The sequence below is a fragment of the Camellia sinensis genome, chromosome 7, assembly GCF_055761805.1.
Source record: "Camellia sinensis isolate YWXY chromosome 7, ASM5576180v1, whole genome shotgun sequence".
NCBI lineage: Eukaryota > Viridiplantae > Streptophyta > Magnoliopsida > Ericales > Theaceae > Camellia > Camellia sinensis.
In genome coordinates this window covers 166,975,286-166,996,879 of record NC_138967.1, presented here as the reverse complement: position 1 = coordinate 166,996,879, position 21,594 = coordinate 166,975,286, and the positions used below count along the sequence as shown (strand labels likewise).

The 21,594-nt window shown below is 34.4% G+C and overlaps 2 long non-coding RNA genes and 1 pseudogene across 2 annotated transcripts; 1 reads left to right on the top strand and 2 right to left on the bottom strand.

The window, feature by feature from the left end:
* Window positions 1-322: 322 nt before the first annotated feature.
* Window positions 323-4,459, top strand: LOC114310740 (putative glutathione S-transferase; annotated as a pseudogene).
* On the bottom strand, window positions 1,944-3,114 carry LOC145794844 (uncharacterized). Its single transcript, XR_014334792.1, has 2 exons — window positions 2,761-3,114; window positions 1,944-2,246 (listed from the first exon to the last, which is right to left on the bottom strand). It is a non-coding gene; the product is annotated as an uncharacterized LOC145794844 (long non-coding RNA).
* A 10,505-nt stretch (window positions 4,460-14,964) lies between the features above and the next one.
* LOC114310746 (uncharacterized) lies at window positions 14,965-21,317 on the bottom strand. The gene is made up of 4 exons (XR_003646271.2): window positions 21,034-21,317; window positions 20,841-20,934; window positions 19,288-19,709; window positions 14,965-17,134 (listed from the first exon to the last, which is right to left on the bottom strand). It is a non-coding gene; the product is annotated as an uncharacterized LOC114310746 (long non-coding RNA).
* Window positions 21,318-21,594: the final 277 nt, after the last annotated feature.

Sequence of the window (21,594 nt, the reverse complement as noted above, 5' to 3'; positions counted from 1 at the left end):
TAATAAATGTACACGAGACTCACTCATTTGTTTTTGGTAATAGGAAAAAAAAATAAAAAAAGAAATGATATGTAACATTTCCCATAATTGTTAGGGTACATAATCAGAATATACTGTGTATTTTTATAAGAATATGATATATATTGTAACTATATGGGACAATCTAGGATTTCCATATTTAATGCAGCTTGTTCACCACTCTACATAGCCTATATAATTTCGTATTATAAATACAGAAGAACATATTGTGAAAAATACAAAGTTCTCTCTTTCTCTGCTGTCTTCCTCTTTGTCTTATATTTATCAATAATCATACATAATAATGGCTGGTAAGGTGGTTCTGTTGAGTTTTGGGCTAGCATGTTTGGGATGAGGGTCAAAATAGCACTAGCTGAGATGGGCATTGAATATGAATACAAGAGAACTTGGGGAACAAGAAGAGCTCACTGCTTCTGGAGATGAACCCGGTTCACAGGAAAATCCCGATTTTGATTCACAATAGATAACCGGTTTGTGAGTCCCTCATCCCTGTCGAGTACATTGATGAGGTCTGGAATGAGAAAGCTCCATTGTTGCCCTCTAATCCTTACCAGAAAGCTCATGCTAGGTTTTGGGCTGACTATGTTGACAAGATGGTGAGCACACTTGTTTTGTTTGTGTTTAATTTTTTTTTTATTTTTTTGGTGTGGTTTTCATAAAAATGAAAATAAATAATATGTTTTACTACAATTGATCTAAATTTTTTTTTTGAAAACAAGTGAAAGGAGGTGGTTACTAGTTAGAGATGGTGGGTGAAAGTGATTTTTTATTGTTGATGGGAGAGGTGGGTGGTGGTAGTCAGTCGTAGCTATTGGTCACTAGAGGTGGTGGTCAGAGGAGGTTGACAATTGTGGTGGTAGAAGGAGGTTGACAATAACGATGGCTCAAGATGGTGGGTGGGTGGCTGGTGGTGATTGATGGAGAGGGAGTAAAAGAGAGGAAGTAATGAAAATAGAGGAATTACCATTCATTGATTGTTTCTAAAAGTTATTAGAGGAAATGTCATTTTTTCCCTCAAAACTATCACTAAAAAATCAATTCAATTTTTATTCTTTTGATAATATTAAATTTACATTTAAATTATTTACTTTTGGATCAATTTTATCCAGTCGTTAGTTGTGTTTATAATCAAATAGGAGTTACTGATGTGGCACTAAAATTTAGTTTGAAATTTCATTTTATTCCTCAAATTATGTCTAAAATATCAATTAGAACAACAAACTTCATTTTATTTAGAGGTTTGATGTTTTGGAATAGTTTGGGGTCTAAAATGAAATTTCAAACAAAGTTTTGGTATCACATCAATAATTTCTGTTTGATTATAGATGACAATTGACAAAGTCGGTGAAATTGATGTAAACTCGAATAGTTTGGGTATAAAATTGATATTATTAAAATCACATTGGTTGAATTGATTTTTGAATAATAGTTTGAAAAACAAAATGATATTTTCTCAAGTTATTATAAAACAAATTCATAGAAAAGTGTATGATTTTAATTATTAATATTTATCACTTAGTTGTAATTATTTCTTTTGGCACCACTGTCCTCTTATTTTCCAAATGAAAATTAGTTTTTGAAACAAATAAAAATAATTTTTTTGTTACAATAATTAAATAAATTTTATATTTTTTTTGTAAACAAAAATACACTAAATTTTAAGGGCTAAAGTGAGAAAATAACCAAATATAAAGAGGCAAAATACAATTTACCCAATTATCTAAGATATTACAATTATTTTAACATATGAATTGCGGGTGTATGATTTTGGGAGGAAGATATTATTTTCAAAAGATAAATGTCACGACCCCAAACCGACCCTAGTAGGATGGTGCCGTGATGGCCAGTAATCCGAGATTACCGAAGGCCAACCCACAAAGATTCACACACAAACAGAGTATTCATAAGGGCTTGCAAATGCAGAAGCAATAATTTAAAATACAAGTGGTCCATAAGAGCTGTGCATAGATCAAATGAAATGGCATACATCTTAACATGGGTTACAACTTGGTTACAATTAAAGTAAAGTACATGTTACATCTTGATCAAAAGGCTTCTCAAGCCGACGTATGCAAAATACAAGTATTACAGGTTGAGAAGCATAATCTTCAAGATTGCCGACATGAATACAAGTCAAGCCGACATAACAAGAATCCAAAACAAACTTGCGAAACACATCTAGGCGTCACCGCCTTCTTGCTCATCACCTACATATATATATGGAGAGGGTGAGCTTGGGTACTCAGTGAATGATATAAATAATAAAGGGTTTGCATGAATAATAGCCAAGTCTTTTCAAAACAAAACATATTAAACTTTACATAACAAGGGATGAACCACGTTCATCTAACAAATCTTTAAAGCTTCTAGGGATGCTTACTAGCATCAACATATTGCAAATGATGACATTCCGGACAAACAAACCCACGCGGTAAACCGTCAGTGGCAAAACAAGACAAAACAAGGGAGATATCTCAAACGATGGTGCAGTTGCATTATAGTCCCCTGGCACTAAGGACTTTCAAAACAAGGTGTGCAGTTGCATTATAGTCCCCTGGCACTAAGGACTTCTTCCAAGAATGTCATCAAAACAAACGTATTTACTTGATACACAAAAATAGGGATATTCATTCATGCTTGAACAAATACTTTTATCAAAACAAGGCAAAGCAAAGCTTTATCAAAACTTTTTAACATAGCTTTATTAAAAATACCACTCACATAGTTCTTCAAACGTCGGGGTCAAGGCAAAAGTCCAAGTCCTACAAACACATGACAAAGTCTATTGAACGCACTTTCAAACAAGCTTCACATGCAAACGGATGATTCGACATTCTTCAAAAACTAAGTCAAATCAAAACAAAACACTGTTTCTCATCTTGGGAAAACATGCTGGGCGCCAACCAGGTCTTGGCCGAGGTCCCACACCTTCTTGCCGAGGTGTGGTCCCAACGGCCACATTCAAAAGCGAAGTCGGGAAAATCTGAGTTTCCCTTTGAGGAACATGAAGAACATGAAGATGGAGAAGATGAAGAACATGCATGCTTAAATGATAACTTGTTATTACAAAGTCTGAGATTTCGTGCTATGAGTTCGAAAACATGAACCTTGGTATCCATACTTGAAGATCATATGAAAACAAACACGAAAACATGCATCTTGATACAAACTTTCGGATCAAAACATGGTTTTTCTTCAAGAACACATGAATATCACTTTCTCTTTCTAAAACCGAACTTCAAAGCAATGCATGGTTCATGAAACATGCTAGATCATGCAATGTGATTAGATCAACATAAAGAATAACAAGAGTAGATCACAAATCTAACCTTAAAACAAGGATCTAACGATTCGATCTCTAGGGATCAAGCTTGGAAATCCACTCTCTCACTCAAAAGCTTCTCCTTCTTCTTCCTAGAGTCTCTCTCTCTAAAAGACAACATTTGATACAAAATGATATGTTTTTTTTTCTCGATAGTCACTGACTTAACCCTCTGCTGGGACATGTGGCATCAGCTGATTGGCTCTTCTAAAAAAGGTGACTGACTGACAAGACAAGACCATGACAAAGTGTGTTCAACAAGCTTGACGGCAAGAACACTCCGGCAAGTGATGATCTCGGCTAAAGGCAAAGCTTCGACAAGTAGGGTGACAATGACATCGGCTTGGAAGGACAACACTTGACTAAACTGTGCCACACCTTGGCCTAGATGTGCCACACCTCGGTCTAGGTCATACCATTCTAGGAACAAAATCACTAAGTGCAAGGATCAAGGATCTAGGACGCCTAGATGATAACATCTCGGCCTAGATGATGCACGTCTCGGCCTAGGTGACACACACCTCGGCCTAGATGATGACATCTCGGCCAATATGCCTAGGTGATGGTGGAGGTCAACCAAAGTGGTTCCAAGATAGTTCTAAGTGTAAAAAGGTTCAAAGGTGACTAGGCTTAAGGTGACCTTGGCAACACACCGGGCAAGAACAAAGCATGTAGGCAACACTCAAGCAAAACAAGACAAGATTTGCAAGTGTAACATAACAAGACAAGATCATGCATGAATGTATGCAAGTATGACTAAGTTGAAGTGAGGGTTGTTACAATAAAGAAGAGAAACAAGCTCCCAAGAAGGAATTCATAGAATCTCTCAAGGTTTTAGAGGGAGAGCTTGGCGACAAGCCATCCTTTGGAGGTGAAACCTTTGGCTTTGAAGACATTGCTCTTGTCACATTTTACAGCTGGTTTTACACTTACGAGACCTTTGGCAACTTCAGTGTAAAACCAGAGTGCCCTAAGCTAATTTCATGGGCCAGGGGGTGCATTGAGAAAAATGAAAGGGTTTCGAAGTCTCTTCCTCACCAACACAAGGTCTATGACTTTGTTCTGGATTTGAGCAAGAAGCTAAAAGCAAGAACATGAGTATCGGCTTAATAAAAGAAGTTGGATATAGGATTCTCAGTCTATTCCAAGGCACTTTTCTATCATAATGGATTTTTCTAGTCTGATCTTATATGGTGGAGAGGGGTCTCAAAATAGGATACTAAGAGATTTGGACAGAGAATCCCCTGCTTACTTACGCTTTGGATCTGTGTGTATAATTTTTCTTATTTCTTTTTCATTCTCTTGTCTACTGTAATTTGTGTTTGTTTTGTTAGCTCTTTATTTGTAACAAAGAAACACTTTGTTGTGTTTGTGGCATGTTAGGGATTAAAAAAAAAAAGGTTGGTATGTTGAAAATTCTGTTGTTTTGTTTCTGTACTAATGAATTTCAAGACACGAACGTAAGATTGAGAGTATATTGAGAAAGCTTGAACGAGAGATTTAAGTACATAAATTCTTAGCCCTTCAATTAGTACTCACCTCAAATGTCACAAATCATATAGAGAGTTTGGCTCTTCAATACGATTTAGGATTTAGGATTATAGAGAGTTGGGATTTTGATTATTTGTACAATCAATATTTTAAGCCTCTCATTCAAAAGGCTTCAATTCAAAAGAGGTTTTGAGTTAGAATTCAAAACAGTTTATTGTCTTGGCAACTTTAACATAGGAGATCATCTACAATCAACATGTATCAATACTGAACAATTAAGAATCTGATAAATAGATTAATTTTTTTAGCATTAATTTTTTTTAATAAGTTTATTTTTAGCAAATAAACAAATTTTTAGTGAACTTTTGAGGGGGAGGGAAAACCTTAGGTTAATAAGCTGGCATTCCCAATGTGTGCCCATCTCACATTATTAGGCTCTTAACTCATTGCCCTCATGACTAATTCAAAAATATTAGGGGTCTAACTTGGGCAAGTTCAATCCGAGCCCTGTTTGAAATTTTTTAAGATTTGGATGAAATATTTTTAAATTCGGTACGGACTTAGGTAACAATTTAAAAATCCGAACCAAATTTGGACGGACTTAGGCAAACATATCAAATAACCCGAGCAACTTGAAACGCAAATTATATAGTTAAATATTGAATATACATATAAATTAGTGTTAATTGGTGGTAAATCCAATATAAGGAGAGTATAAGATATTAGGTTTAAGAGATATTTTTTGTTAATGAGAAGTCCATCATTTGTAAAATATTTTGCTGAGAAGTCCCAGAAAACATTTTGGTTTCAATTTTATCCCTTGACCTTTTTTTATCTGTTTGACTTTTCGTTGATTATCTATTGAAATTAAGTTTTATCTGTTAAAATTTTTTATTTGTTAAATTCCTATCTGTTCAAATTTTTATATCTGTTTAAATTTTTATTTGTTCAAAAAAAAATTTTGTTCAAAATTTTCTCCCTTATTTGTTCTATTTTTTTTTTCTCTGTATCTTTTCAATTATCTTTCTTATTTTATTATCTGTTCAAATTTTAAACAATTTTATCCTATAATAGAACATCCATTGAGAGGAGGAACTCCAATATGATAGCATATGCTAGTGTTTCACTCCATATGATCCCCAAATTTTGAACCTTGTAACATACATAAGACAAAAAGCATTGTTTTAAATTTAAAGACACAAAATAGAAAGTGATATAAATCATGTGTGTAAGAAGTAAGGGAAAATTACAAAAAAAAATCCCAAGATTTCGCATGCTTTTCAATTGAAACCCCAGGGTTTCAATTTTAACAAATTAAACCCTAGAGTTTATTTCGTGTTTCAATGTAAAGCCTCTCTATATATATCCATTTGATTGAACTAATGGAATCCGGGCAAAATTATCAGATTCAAACACATGTTCAAGCACTTGTATCTCGCTCGTCGTAATTCTGTTTCACCTCATTTTGCATCGTTGGATTCACCTCAAAGCCTAGTTTTCATTCCATCCCTCATACGTCTTGTTTCACCTCTTTTTGCGTGCCTTCAAAGCTCTGAAAGTTGGCCAAAAATAAAATTCTTCTCTTTGGGCAAAATTTTCGGATTGAAACACACATTTTCAAGCACTTGTATCTGTCTCGTCATAACTCCGTTTCACCTCATTTTTGCATCATTAGATTAATCTCATGGCATCGTTTTCATTCCACTCCTCATACGCCTTGTTCCACCTCCTTTTATGTGTTGTCGGAGCTCCAAAAGTTGGCCAAAAATAAGATTTCTCTCTCTCTCTCTCTCTCTCTCTCTCTCTTTATCTATCTTCTATCTCCATGCTTTTCATTCCTCCTTCCTTTCCATAATTAATCTCTTTTTTTCTCTTTCTTCATGACCCTTCCCCCACTTTTATGTTTCTTTTCGTTCTTGTAAGTCATATACATTCATACTTGAGAACACCACTACCGTCGGAGGTTCGATGGAAGGGTCATGAAGGGGAAAAAAAAGAAGAGAGAGAGAGAGAGAATTTTATTTTTAGCCAACTTTTGAAGCTTTGACGGCATGCAAAAAGAGGTGGAAAAGGCGCATGAGGGGTGAAATGAAAATTAGGCAGTGAGATGAATCCAACAATGCAAAAATATGGCGAAACGGAGTTACAATTAAGGAGATACAAATGTGAAAATTGTGTTCAAAGAGTGAAAACTCTTATTCTTGGCCAACTTTCGAAGCTCTAACAGTATGCAAAAAGAGATGGAACAAGGCTTATGAGTGGTGGAATGAAAATTAACCCATAAGGTGAATCTAATGATGCAAAAATTATGCGAAACGAAATTACGATGAAGGAGATACAAGTGCTTAAACATGTGTATTTGAATTTGAAAATTTTTTCCAAAGAGAGAAAAATCTTATTTTTGGCCAACTTTCGGAGTTTCAACAGCACGTAAAAAGAGGTGAAACCAGAAGTATGAGAGGTGGAATGAAAATTAGGTCATTAGGTGAATTCAATGATGTAAAAATAAGGCAAAACAGAGTTATGACGAGTGAGATATAAGTGCTTGAACATGTTTGTTTGAATCTGAGAATTTTTCCCAGATTCCATTAGTACAATCAAACGGATATGGACGGAGGGTTCACATTGAAACACGAAAGAAACTCCAGAGTTTAATTTGTCAAAATTGAAACTTTGGGATTTATATTGAAAAACACATAAAGCTCTAGGTTTTTTTTGTGTGTGTGTGTGTGTGTGTGTTATAATTTTGCCCAGATTCCGTTAATATAAAATGATAACAAAAAAATCATTGACATTTTAAAAAAATTTATTAGATATTTTTTGTAGTATTCATGATATTATTTATGGGAATTTCTATTTCTACACACCATTTTGTGCACATATTTAATAAATAAAAAATTTAGTACAATTTTTATCCCTAAACAAAATTGCTAATATAGACATTATTACACAACACACATTAAAACTTAGGTTTTTTCAACACACAACCCACTTTTATCTTTTGCTATTGTTCATAAGTTTATTGAGAATGCATCTCTCACAAAAAAATAACTACTGTTTTTACTTTTCTGATTCATATTTTTATCAAGTTTTGTATATATGTATGTATTTGTATGTTATGTGTATGCCTTCGCATGGATTTGGGGGCTATTGAGCCAATGATAATTGCTTTGGCAAAAGGATTTGTTCAACCAAAACTTGAAAGAACTACAAATTGACATGTTTGATAGTTAGATGTGTGTACATTGGAGTTTTAAAGGCCTTCAATAAAGAATAAGGTTGAAACATTTAACACCTTGAATAAAACTCCTCTTAGTGTTTATAGTGTGTGCAATTTGGTGTGTGTACTATATTATCTTGGATAAGGTATAATTGGAACAATTGTGTATGAATTAAGAGAAGTAAAATATTTCAAATTCATCAAGTGTGTATCTTAAGAGATGATGTACACAAAGAACAAATGGTGTGTGGAAAATAGAATTCCCATTATTTATGTGTATTCTAGGCTAATAAAAAATGACAATATAGACTAAGTGAGTTAATCTATATTTTCTAACTACATCACAATGGCGAATCATTATATATCTCACCTGTAATTTAGAACAATAGGGAAACAATAGAAGGTGTTTGGTGCAGCAGTTAAAACAAATTATAAATATAGCTAAACGAATTATAGATTATAGTTTTAATTAGAAGTAATTAATCTGTTTGATGCAGTTGTTGTATTAGAGATTTAAGTGGCAAAGTAGTACTTGGTAAATAAGCTGTGAAATAGCTTTTTGATGTATAAATGTCATTTTTATCCCTGTTAATTGTAAATTGAATTAACCTTTATTACTTGTAAATTGAATTAAGTTTTACTTTTTATTATTTACTGTGATGACCGGTTTCATTATACGTCACTTCACTTTTGTCTTCATTGGGTTTGTAGTGTCCGAAAGTTTTTCTCAAATAAATTCTTGTTCTTGTTTATTCAGTGTTGATTTTCACTTGTTCCGGAGAGTGCGAGGCCAGGTCCGAAGTGCCTAGAATTGAGCGGAGAAATTTATGGGTTGGAGAACCAGGGCCGCACGTGCAGGGCCTTGGGCCGCACGTGCGGGAGAGGGGCCGCACGTGCAAAATTCAGGGGATGTTTGGGGCAGCACACTGCAATATATGCAGGTACTGGATGAGGTGCGGCATGGGAAGGCCGCACGTGCGGGGTTGAAGGCTGCATGTGCAGGAGGTAGGCTCCGCATGTGCGGGGGCACGTGCCGCACATGCAAGATGCTGGGCAGTCCGAATCACTATTTTTTTTTTCTTTAGGGCTGTGTATGTATCACTTTTGGCTCATCTCTCTCTCTCTAAAAATCATTTCATCTCCCTTCTCTCTACATCTCCTACACCAAATCTCCTAGAACCTTTGATTTCTAGCAATCTATTGAGTTTTGACCCATCATTCTTTACAAATCTTGGACCGCAAAGCAAGAACTCCACCTTGTACGATAGAGATCAAATTTCTTCAACCTTGGACCCTAAGGTTTCATCAGATCTCCTCATCAAACTTGAGGTAGGGATTTCTTGAGTTATATATACATGTTTTGCAATATTGATGTTGATTTAAAGGTTTTTCTTGAAGTCATTATGTTTGGTTTTGATTTTGTGGCCCAAAATGTAGAGATTTTCAAAAATGGGTTTTAAAAATCTCAAATCTTTCTAAGATAGCATCTTGAGGGTTGAAATCCTCTTAAGCAAGAAAATGGTGTGATCCTTTGAGTTCTCTTTCAAGTGTTTAGTGTGTGTGTGTGTTTATGTAAAGAAGAAAACCTAGAGATTTTGGGGATTTCCTTGAATAAAAGAAGATAAGGGTTTAGGGTTGACATTATATACATATATATGTATTCATAGTTGTGTGCCATGATAAGTAAAGAAAGTGGATGGTGTCCTTGTTTTATTACAAATGCATGTAGATTGATGATGGTTCCTCTACACATGAGAATTATTAAGATTGGAGATTGTTGTCAAAATTTTGCGAAGATTTTGAAACGATGAAAATGATGGAAGTGCATGAATTTTGGACATGTTATATTTATTGATAAATGGTAGCATACTTTTGGCTAATTGTGGAATGGCATTGAAATGAGAAAAAGGAAAAATTTGATCATCATTGAATATTTGTTGAGAGTATGCTGAAAGTAGAGAAACATGATGTTGTACAGATAATTGTTGCATTAACTCTTCTAAAACCTTGCATGTCATGATCATTGATTGGAATTGGAACTTTCATTGAGAATGAAATATTGTGAAACGAAACCATGGAAATGTTTAAGGGGTAAATACGTTGATAAGTCCGGATAGGAGGTGTAGATGTAATTGGTTAAGTTGGCCCGAGTGTCTGGGGTGAAAGACCAAAAACATGCGCGAAGAAGGTACCACTTCCCTTCCGGTTAGCAACCGCTAAAGTGGGGTTTTAGTAGTGCTGGTAGAGCCTACATGCAAACATCAACCTAGGGATTACCTGAGTCGTATTTACCGCTCCTCTTGAATAAAATTGGAAGTTTCGGAATTGTTGAGATTTCAAGACTATTGTTGAGCATGGTGATTTTCAAAAAGAGCATGTGATAAAATTCTCTTTAAATTGGCATTGCATGACATTTGCATTTAACATTGGAAATTTGCATAACTGTATATACTTTGTACGGATTCTCTACTGGGCTTTATGCTCACGCCTATGGGATTTGGTGCAGGAAAAGATGTGGTGATCCCGCCGAGTTGAGGGCGTGGACATATTTTTGTGAAGAGTAGATAACTCTATTTTGTTGTGAATTTATTTGTTAGCCAAGGGCTTTAAATGTATGGGTTCGTGAAACCATTTTTGTGTAACCGAGCTCAAGCCTTAGAAGATGTAAGCCCTTAAGGGCATTTTAATTATTTTGGGGAATTGATGCTCTACATGCTATAGATTCATGTGTTTTCATACTGTTGAATGTATAATTCGCATGTAGAACTTTTGTATACATTTTAATGATTAATGATAAAAGGGTAAGAGATCTATCTTTATTCCAGAATGAATGTTGGTTAATGTACTTGATTTGTGTCAGGATATTTCGGGGCGTTACATTTACTACTGGTCCATATTTCCCATTAAAAAAAAAAATTAATCCATAGTGCATTTGGGACTATTTTTATTTTCAAAAAATAAAAAATAAAAAATCTAAGGGTATAATCATAAATTAATATGTCCATAGTAGACGTTAATAATCAAAAGTAAGGGTGGACAACTTCTCAAATCAGGTTTTTTGAATTAAAATAAGTTATTAGTATCAAAAATAGTTTGAAATAAGTTTAATCAAAGGAGAAATTATTGAAAAATATCATTTGGGAGAGTTTTAGTCTAAGGAGTCTTGCTTGTTTTCTAATACACTTGTAAGTCCTATTTTTTGGTAATAAGATCCATAAGATCCCATTTGCTAAATGTGGAATGGATTTGGTGACTTTTTTACCTTTTCTTTGTGGTGTGTAATGTTTTAGACTGGAATATTTAAATTCCATTGATTACGTTTTGAGAAAGATTAAGTATGGGCAGAATCTTGTGGGTTTCTAGGGTTTTTGGATATTTGAATACTTGGGTGGTGGGTTAAGGTGATCATGGCTGGTGGGTGTTGTTTGTAGTCATCGGCTTGGGGATGTGTAAAGCCAGGAGATGAGTGCTTGGATCTTCTGAAATCCCATATTTTTGAGGTATTAATATTTTTGTAAGAGGTATTGGTGGTAGTTTGATGGTGAGATTTTTAGATGTGAATCTAACTTATTTTCTCTATTTATTTTATCTCTTTTTATCTCCACCTCATTATTATTCATCTCCTTTGTTTTCTAATTTTTTTATTATTATTCTTGGGCACCAAATAAATTTTATTGTATTATTTTTTTCATCATTTCCTTGCTTACCAAGTAATCTTTTATTTTATTTTAAATGCTTTGCTTTGCTTAATTGTTGTGCTTCAGTGAGGTGGATAAATGCTTTGCTTAATTGTTGTTTTTGTTGTGTGTTATGATCGTGTCGTTATTTTACTTGTGTATTTGGAATGGGAAAAGGGTTGGTGTGTGTGTGTTTACTAGGCATTCCAAGCTCATGGCGTTTTGATTTATTAACGGCCTAGAAGTTAGGGTGTTACAGAATGGTATCAGAGCGTAGGGATTAGGTCTTACATGGGATCTATTGGGTGATTAATATTTGGATTCAATATTTGAGGTAAAAAAAAAATGATTGATATTTGAGGTGAAAAAAGAAAAAAAAAATTGTTGTTTATATCAAAGTGCATAGCACAGACACCGTATTCTAGGGAACCCTAACAACCCCAACAATTGCAGCAATAAAATCTTAAGGAGAGTTTTCAAGCAAGGCCAGCTGGGTTGATCCAGTGCTATCATTGTCAACAGATGGGACACAGGAGGTTCGAATGCCCCCAATTGGTTGGAAATCGAGGAGAACGCTCAGGAGCAAATACACATGTTATCGGCGGGCAGCAACTATGGGCAACTAAGTCAAGAACTACTAGACAAGAAAATTTCAAGGTGGAGAGCAACATGAGCTTGGAATGCCCAGTAAATATACACACCCTGACCCTTTTCCAATTCCAAATACACAAGTAAAATAACGACATGATCATAACACACAGCAAAAACAATAATGAAGCAAAACATATAATAAAGTTCAGTTCTCATGAATACAGTCAATTTCAGTTCTCATGAATAACAGTCAATTAAGTTAGTTCTAGGCAACTCCCCGCGGAATGTCGTTCTTACCCAACCACTAACACTGGCCACGAGCAATTCTGACTCCCCCTTGGTTATTACAATACCAATGCGTCGCTTACCGTATAATCACTAGTGCGTCGCTTACCACACAATTACCAATGATGCCCACGCACCTAGGTTACATACCCGAGTAGTGACATCACGATCTGCCCCAAGGGAATGGGCTTCCAAGGATACTCTTCTTGTGTGAGACCCTCACTGCTACCCTTATGCCTCCCATTTCCGTTAAGCAGCCAGAATACCTCTCGTGCCATGTTAGGGTTCGAAAACACACTTGCGCAAGACTTCACAAAAATGGAACACATTCCACTATATCATACTCTTGAATCCATCGTTCATTATCTCATAAAATTTACTGCAATGATCGCAACCCATTACTATCCCATTTGATTTCCCCTTTATTAAGTGCATTATGTTCTCAGTTATAGCAAAGTATGGCCAATATAATTACGAATCCAAACTAAACAACAAGTAATTTATTTTGGAAGAAGTAGGAAGGTTGAGGAGAACACGTCAGAATGAGAGGGCACATCTATTCTATAAGTTTCACAAACAGAGACCATTGATCTTCACTGGCGAACCCAATCCTAAAATTGTTGAAAACTAGATTCGACAAATTGAAAAAATGTTCAATACGATGGGAATAACTGAACAAATTGATAGGATTGCTCTAGCAGTTTACCAACTAGAAGGGGAAGTAGATTCATCTAAGAATCTCACCACCAAACTACCACCAATACCTCTCATTAAAATATTAATACCTAAAAAATACGAGGTTTCACAATTGGAAGTTGGGGCGTTATAGATCTATCGACAGTAATGTGCTTTGTGTGTGTATGGTTTTTTTTTTTTTTGGTTGTGTGGGTTAGGTGTAAACGTTGCCATGCGGGTTGTGCAATTAGTCACGAAAAATATTTGGTAGCTCGAATTGAGCTGTCTCGAATGACTCGAATCATTATTTACCGGTCGACTGACCGAACGATCGAGTGAAACGCATGTCTACCGCGGTTGTCATTGTGTCGACCGCGACTATCAGCCTTTTCATTGGATGACCAGACAGACGACCAGTCGATCGACCAGGCAAACGACTGGCAAGATGAAATTCGAGCCATTCGAGCCATTCGGGCCAAACTCAAATTCAAGCTACGCAGTAGAGCTCAATTAGTCATCGTGTTTTGTTCTGTTGCACTGTTATGTTGGTGAGTCACGTTTGAAACTTGTGGAACCAATCACATATTTCACATTACAATGTTAACACCTACAAAAAACCACTGTGTTAATGCGGTTCAGCGGCAATCCTTGTGTTGTTCTGTTGGATTTGTATTTATACCATGAATGATACGTTCGTACACTCACAACAAATGGCTGCCACATCGCACATATTTATTGCTCAACAATGTACATGCGACGCGGCCTCGACGAACGTATATGTCACATTTTCTTACATTTTGTTCTATTTCAATGTAGGAATGGGGACAACATCATATTATTGTGTTCGTACGAGACGAACAACATTGCTGTCATGGTTGATGTTGAGTTCACCTTCAGTAAGGTAGTTGTCCACATTTTGGATAGAGTTTTGAACATGGAATCCCTAACCAAAATTGGCGAATCACTGATCTAAACAAGCATGGAACACCCAACTGAGAATGATGGAACGTTGCTATGATGAAACGCTAAACGATTGATGCACCAAATTTGGGATGTTGGTCTATTTCCTTATTTTGTAGTGGACATGTTTAGGTCAGACACCAAATGTGGGTTGCCTTTTTTTTGGTGGAAGATACCTTGGTCTCTAATCTAAATTTGTGGCTACATTTGGATCAAACCCAAATGTTGGCTGCCCAAACAAATGTGGTAAACCCCCAAAGCCTATAGTACACTTTTGTCAAACGTAACATAAACGATAATTACGGAATTCAAATCATCTACCATAAACAACATCCACAATAGGCAAAAGTGTCACTCCTCACATGATGGGACTTCTGTGTGTATTAAATAAAATATGGGATTGACTAGTTCACAATTCCTCTATTTGGGATTTATAGGTCAATCCCCCTTAACCAAATAGTCCAAAATAATTTTTCCAAAACAAAAATCTATAAATTGACAAAAATAAACCACACTAAACACTCCAATACGACATAATATTAAAGGACTACGTAATATTACTCCTGATAAACTTCAAATTAGTTCAATTTTCAAACTTTCTTAATCCATGTGCATCTCTCATGTAACGCCCCGAAATAAATGCCATAAATTCATTCAAGACCATATGTAAATAACAATACGAATCAGAGTATAATGTTCCTTCATTTCATGAGAATTAATAGTACAAAAGAGTTTAACTAAATAAATGCCCTATATGCTTACATCTTTCCAAGACCATTCTTGGTTACAACAAAAGCAGATATAAATTCAACACATCTAAAGCCCTTTGCTTGAATCAAAACAATAACATAACACACAAAAGAGAAGCCTTTGCTCCAAATCCCTCCAAGCTACTGTCTTGGCCGAGGCATATCGCTGGCACTTGAAAATGGTTTTTCCCAAATAGGGTGAGCCAAAGCCCAATAGAAACAATCTAACACAATGTATGAATCTTAACAAAAATATAAGTATGATATGCATATCCAAAGCCCATGATAAAATCATTTATAACTTTTTCACAAAACCAAGCCATGTCGTGTTTTATACCTCCATTCATTTTATCTCAACTCATAAGCCATTCATCATTTCATTCAGACAACCCAAACTGAGGGTACAACTCAGTGGGTCTCTAACCAACACAACCATTTTACAAATACTTCTATTTTACCATTTTACGGATATTTTGTCCGCGAGAATCGACACCCATGTATACGTGCAGTTTTTCAGACTTCACCTAGATACACAAGTCAACTTAATTCAATGAAGTCTATCCCCTTTCTTCTTCCAAACATGGAGTGCATCTTCTTTCTTCTCCCAAACATCATACATTTACATTGTATTAAAGACATAGTCATATTCAATGACAACGAATAAGAGATTAGTTTCAATTCACCTAATCCTCATGCAATTTCTACAACAATCATAGCTATCCTCCACTGATAGCCCAAAACAAATATTTCTAAACAGATATACAATCTCCAATACAGATAAATTACCCAAATTTCCATAGGTAAGAGATAACACATATCCAATTCCACCATTTATATAAACATTCATCCAATTTCATATTCCCAACACCAATTTCATTTATTTATACAAACTAGCTATTTGAGGCATTTTAGGGCAAACTCACATTTCTCCCAAAATCTACCCCGGGTATCAAAATCAACAAATTTATCACAACACAATCTCACATCTACTCTCATATTTAACACATACATTTGAAGACCCCTTTTTTTTTTTTTTTTAAACCAAAACCTTAGGTTTATTCAAAATCATCTAAAATTCCAATATTCTTTACACATCAACAGATAACTAAGTTAAAACTCATAAAAGAGTGTAAAAAATCCCTACCTCAAGTTTAGAAGATGAGCAAAGCAAGGAAGAAACTTCGAAGACGCCGAAACCAAGTTTTGTTCGGACCAAAGTAAAGCTCTTAAGATGCTCTACCTTTTTCTTAAAGACACTGGGGTAGAGAGACCAACGGATCAAGGTGAAAATGTAGAGAGAGAGAGAGAGAGAGAGAGAGAGAGAGAGAGAGTTTTAGAGAAAGAGGCTCTAGATCTAGGGTTTTGAGAGAAAAAGATGTGAAAATGTGATGTAGAAAGGTGTTGCTGCGAACTGATATACGCACAGTCCACTCGAGTGTGTTTTACTCAAGCGCAAGAAGTGACGCTCGAGCACAGAATGCACACTCCCAGTAGTTTTGCATACAATTGACCAACGCTCGAGCGCAATAAAGACCGCTCAAGTGCAGAAAGCACCGCTCGAATGTAGAATACACTCGCCCAGTAGTTTTGCAAACCTGCAAAAGTACTGAGAGCTCAGAAAGCCCGCTCGAGCGCAAGAAGTGTTGCTCGAGTGAAGGAGTAAAATTCTGGGCAACCAAAGTTTCAAAATCAAGCAACCAACTTGTTCCAAACGCAACCATTACAATCCAATAGCCAAACTCAAGGAAGTTTGAAGGGAAAAAGACTTGAACAACACTACAAAATCACGAAACCCGAGTCCAAGATACAAAAGGGTCAGGTTAAAACCGGAATCGCTATACCTCATAACAACCCACTTGAGAAAATTTGCCGCACAACTACCTCACAACTTTTCTCTCAAATCTAGAACATATATAATTACTAGTTGCGAGGTGCTTTGCACGATAGCCTATGCCCATGGTTCAAGCAACTTCAAATTGCTTGATTTGAAATTTACATCTATTTAAAAGGATCCTTAATCTTTGATCACTAATTCTTAATGTTATCCTATTGTGCGTTACTTGTAGCTTGTTGTTTTGTACATTCAGCAATAACTGTGAGCACTATGGATGAAACTTTAGGGCCCCTACACAACAAATAGAACGAAAATACATAAGCAAAATAATAAAAATAACTCAACTACAAAGACAAGTTAAAAGAGAGAGAACAAGGTATAAAAGCATTTTTGGGGTCTTAGATTAACAAAAAATAATTGATTAGATGAACTACAGAACTGGTTTTGGAAAGTTCATCTCCAAATATTCAGCCATACTTGAACTTTAGTTTTTGCAAATTTCATCCAAAGCTGTTAGTAAAAACATAATTGTCAAAACTATTTTGTCATTCATTTTCCTTCCAAAATCTGAATGTTTTGAATTGTCTAAATCATTTTATCTCATGGAACTATTATTAGAAATTTATCCACAATACCAAAGAAGCAACAATGTTAATGCCCAACAAATAGAAGAACAATAAAATATATAATCAAAGTTTTGAAGGCTATTAATAGTGTTATGTATCTATCATGTGTTAACTACCATTCTACAAGCATTGAAAATGCAAGCAACAGGCAATTTTGTTTTTATTAAAAAAGGAAAGAGGTAAATTTGTGTGATAGTTATCTTTTTATTAATTTCTTTAAAAACACAACTAAGATGCTACCATATGATTGTAAATATTATTTCCTTAAATTCAGAAATGGTTCTGGTATTCCAATAGAAAACTACTAATCACTCAATAGAAAAGGTTAGCATATCCCAATATCACACTCTAGTCTAAACTAATCTCTTGATGCAATACCCAAAAAACTTGGGGACTCTTGGAGGGGCACATAGCAGGTAAGGCACATAGCAGGTCAAATAAGCAAGAAGGAAGACAAATATGAAAGTGCCAAATTATCAACTACAAACAAAATCAATTAACAAGAATGGCACCATTGCCTCTGAAATTTGTTGAAGACAAACCAATTGTTATGAAATGCCAATAATTTCATTCACAAATAAATGCATACATTCGTATAGATAGATATGCAGAAATCTATAAAATTATGAAAGAACTATAAATTTATGTATTTGTCGTATATTTATAATTAATCTCAATAACTACCATATCTATAAATTGTAAATATAATGAACTAAGGTTTGTATAAATCACTAAATTTTTATGCATATTTACAAAGATGAACACTTTTTATTTTCTTTATAGAGGCTACAATGTGCACTCACAAAAGGGTGCGTATGGTATGCACTTCATAATTCTTTCACCAAATTGTGTATCATAGACCACAAAATGTCATAAAATTTCTCACCACAAAATGGCATAACTTCACCATTCATAACTTTAGGGTGCATACCATAAATTCAATATTCATAATTTTAACAAGTATCATAACACACCATGAATATTTATAATTTTCATAACAAAAAAATTGTAATTTTCTTATCATGTGCACCATTTTAGGGGTGCACGTTACTTATTTTTCCTATAAAAAATCATACGATTGAACCTCAAAGCATTTATAAACTAACCAAAAGAGCTGAAAGCTTATGACAAAAATAGTCAAATAAAATCAAAATTGAAAGATGCAAAATTATAAAAGATGAACAATTCTCCATATTTACAAACACCCTTCATGAGATAGTAAGGATGTAATAGAAGACACTTTTATTACATAGAATATACAAGGTAAAAGTTCAATAAAGAAAAAACAGAGCATTATTCAACATAACAAACAAAGAGGGAGCTCTTTCTTAAACTTAAAATAAAAAAAATAAAAAAGACTTGAGTTAATAAACAAAAGAAAAAGAAAATCTAATTTAAAAAAGAAAACAAAAGAAAAACCGAAACAATAAGACTAAAAGCTTTTAAAAGAAATTAACATTTAATTTTGCAGCAATTCTTTGCCTTATAATCAATTGAGGCCACACATTATTCATGCGCAAACTATTGAGAACTATAGATCAAAACAAGTGGCTTATGAGAAGCTTAGGAGGAAAAAAAAATTATATTTTCTCTGAATATGCTTTTCATTCACAAAATTTTATCACTGAGGTTATAGACAAACCTCACTATTACAAAGAAAATAATACATACCATAAAAAATTTAACAAGAAGGAAATATTAAAAGAGACAAGACCATGTATAACAACAATAAATATTAAAACCTAAAGCAAGAAAGCCAAATAAGACAGAAACAAGGAGCTGAAGAAGACAAGATATAGAGAGCAAGAAGTTTCACACCTTGTAAAGTGCAATTAACTCCCTATAACTGAGATCTCTCTTTGTTCCTCTCATGTAAATTTGCTCATGCTTTGTAATTTTCATTTTCCTAGTGAGACAAATGAATCAAAGCAATGATAAAAAGAAAGCACGAAAATGGACATAAAAAGGTAAGTAAGTACCCTAAAAATTAGCAATTACAAATTGAGTTTTCACTATCAATACAAAAGTTAATAAGATCAAAATTAAGAAAAATAAGCATGTCAACAGGCAATAAAGATAAACAATATGCGCGTGCACACACAAATACATATATCGTTGAGAATGAAACATAAATTGACTTCTTGGCAAATTTGCACATAGCTTTGGTGGCGATGGAGTTATGGACTTTCTGATCCTCTTCCTCTTCGATGGAGTTGGGAGTTAATCTGACATGTCAAAATCTGGAAGAAATAAAAGGAGAACAAAGTTTAAGATGTATGGTAACAGAATGTATCTTATAGAATTTCTACATGAATGGTCTACAACTATAAGGGATTAATTTCAACATTCTTAACAATGTGTTGCATATTTACTACATTGTTATAGAGTGAAAAAAGCACATAAATACATTGCCTTGGGAAGAAATTTTTTTAAATGGATAAGTCAAGCTCAATAAACTCAATTTAATTTTTTTTCAAAATAATTTCAAATGTTAGCATGTATATAGCCTTACAGATTAAAAATTCAGTGAAAACGTTAAATTCATATGAATATTTGTCAATGAATAGGACAAAATAAAGATGATATAATAATCTTAATACTCCCACAAACTAGAATAAACTGCTATACATGGCCTTAGTCAAAAAAAAAAAAAATATATAGTCATATATCTCAAATCCTAGTACATAACTACTTGAAAGAAAGAACACCAGTGCAAAAGGCAAAAGCATAAATTGTCATGCACTTGCTTCCACCTAACTGAGCTTCAGCAAAATAGAGTAAAGAGAACACCAACACAAACAACTACCTTGAGGCTTTTTAAAATAAAAATAATAAATTAAAAATAAAAAATAAAAAAAGCATCCAGATGAATAATCTATACTACAACCATAGCCATAGGCTCCAAACTCCACCTACTTCCACCATATAACCAAAGAATCATAATAAGTTATTCATTCAACTTTCTTAAATAGTCTAAGAGACTATAAAAAAAACCAAGAAATTTCACTGATTGAATTCACATTTAAGGACATCTGACTACCAGTTTCGCAATCACACGTGGCTATAATTTTCTAATACATCTCATGACTAGAACAAATTTTCAAATACATGGTGTGCAACATTGAATGGTGGTAAAATTAAACACAAAGAAAATTCCATAACCTTAATAAACTAACTGTTGTGGACCAAATTTAAGCCTTTCAGACTTGCAGATGGAAATGATTACTGAAAATTAATAGTTGCATGTGCTGAATTCCAGCAATAGAAACGAAAATAATAATTAAAAAAAAACACACACACACACAATTGAAAAATAAGACACGGTACATGTTAAATCCACAAACTAAACCCCTAGAGCGTAAAAAAATTACCTCAATGCAAAGAAAACTGGCTTTGGTTGTGACAGATTCAGGGACTTTCTCTTTCTCTTCTTCATAGTCGAGAAGCTCTTCATTTTTGTTTCACCTAATAGACGGATCAAAGAAAGTAAATTTAAGTGTTTCATTACGGTTTGAAATTCAAACAAAGCATGAAGCCTAAAGTTTTGAGAAAAAGGTTGTTCACCTTTGAATTTGTAAGAAAATTGGATGGAATTAGGGTTAAACTTTGAAACGTCTGGTTATCCCATTCCTTGTCACTTCCATGCTTTCTTCGACGATACATCTACCTGTGGGATAGGAAGAGATAGACGAAATAGCTGAGAGATTTGGGATGAGCTCGCCCAACAAGAAAGGCCTAGCGAGATTTGGGATTCTGTCACGCCTCCAAAATAATTACAATAATTCATCTATAAATGACTAATACCAGATGACATAAACAAAATAATAGACTTTTATTAATCAGAGTTAATTTACAAAAATGGAACATGCGATATACATTCATAAACTCTACCCTGAATCTATAGCATGTGATATCAACTTAAAGATCAACAAAATAAATGCCCTACAGGCTTACATTTTTCCAAGACTGTGCTTGGTTACAATAAAAGAGAGAGTCTTAAGCTCCATACATATAAAGCCCTAGTGTAGACACCCCATTTTTGACCGTCTTCAAGACTTGGACGTCATCGTTTAAACACTCGATGATCATCCATGCTCGTGTTCGTTTTTAGTTCTCAGAGGTCTC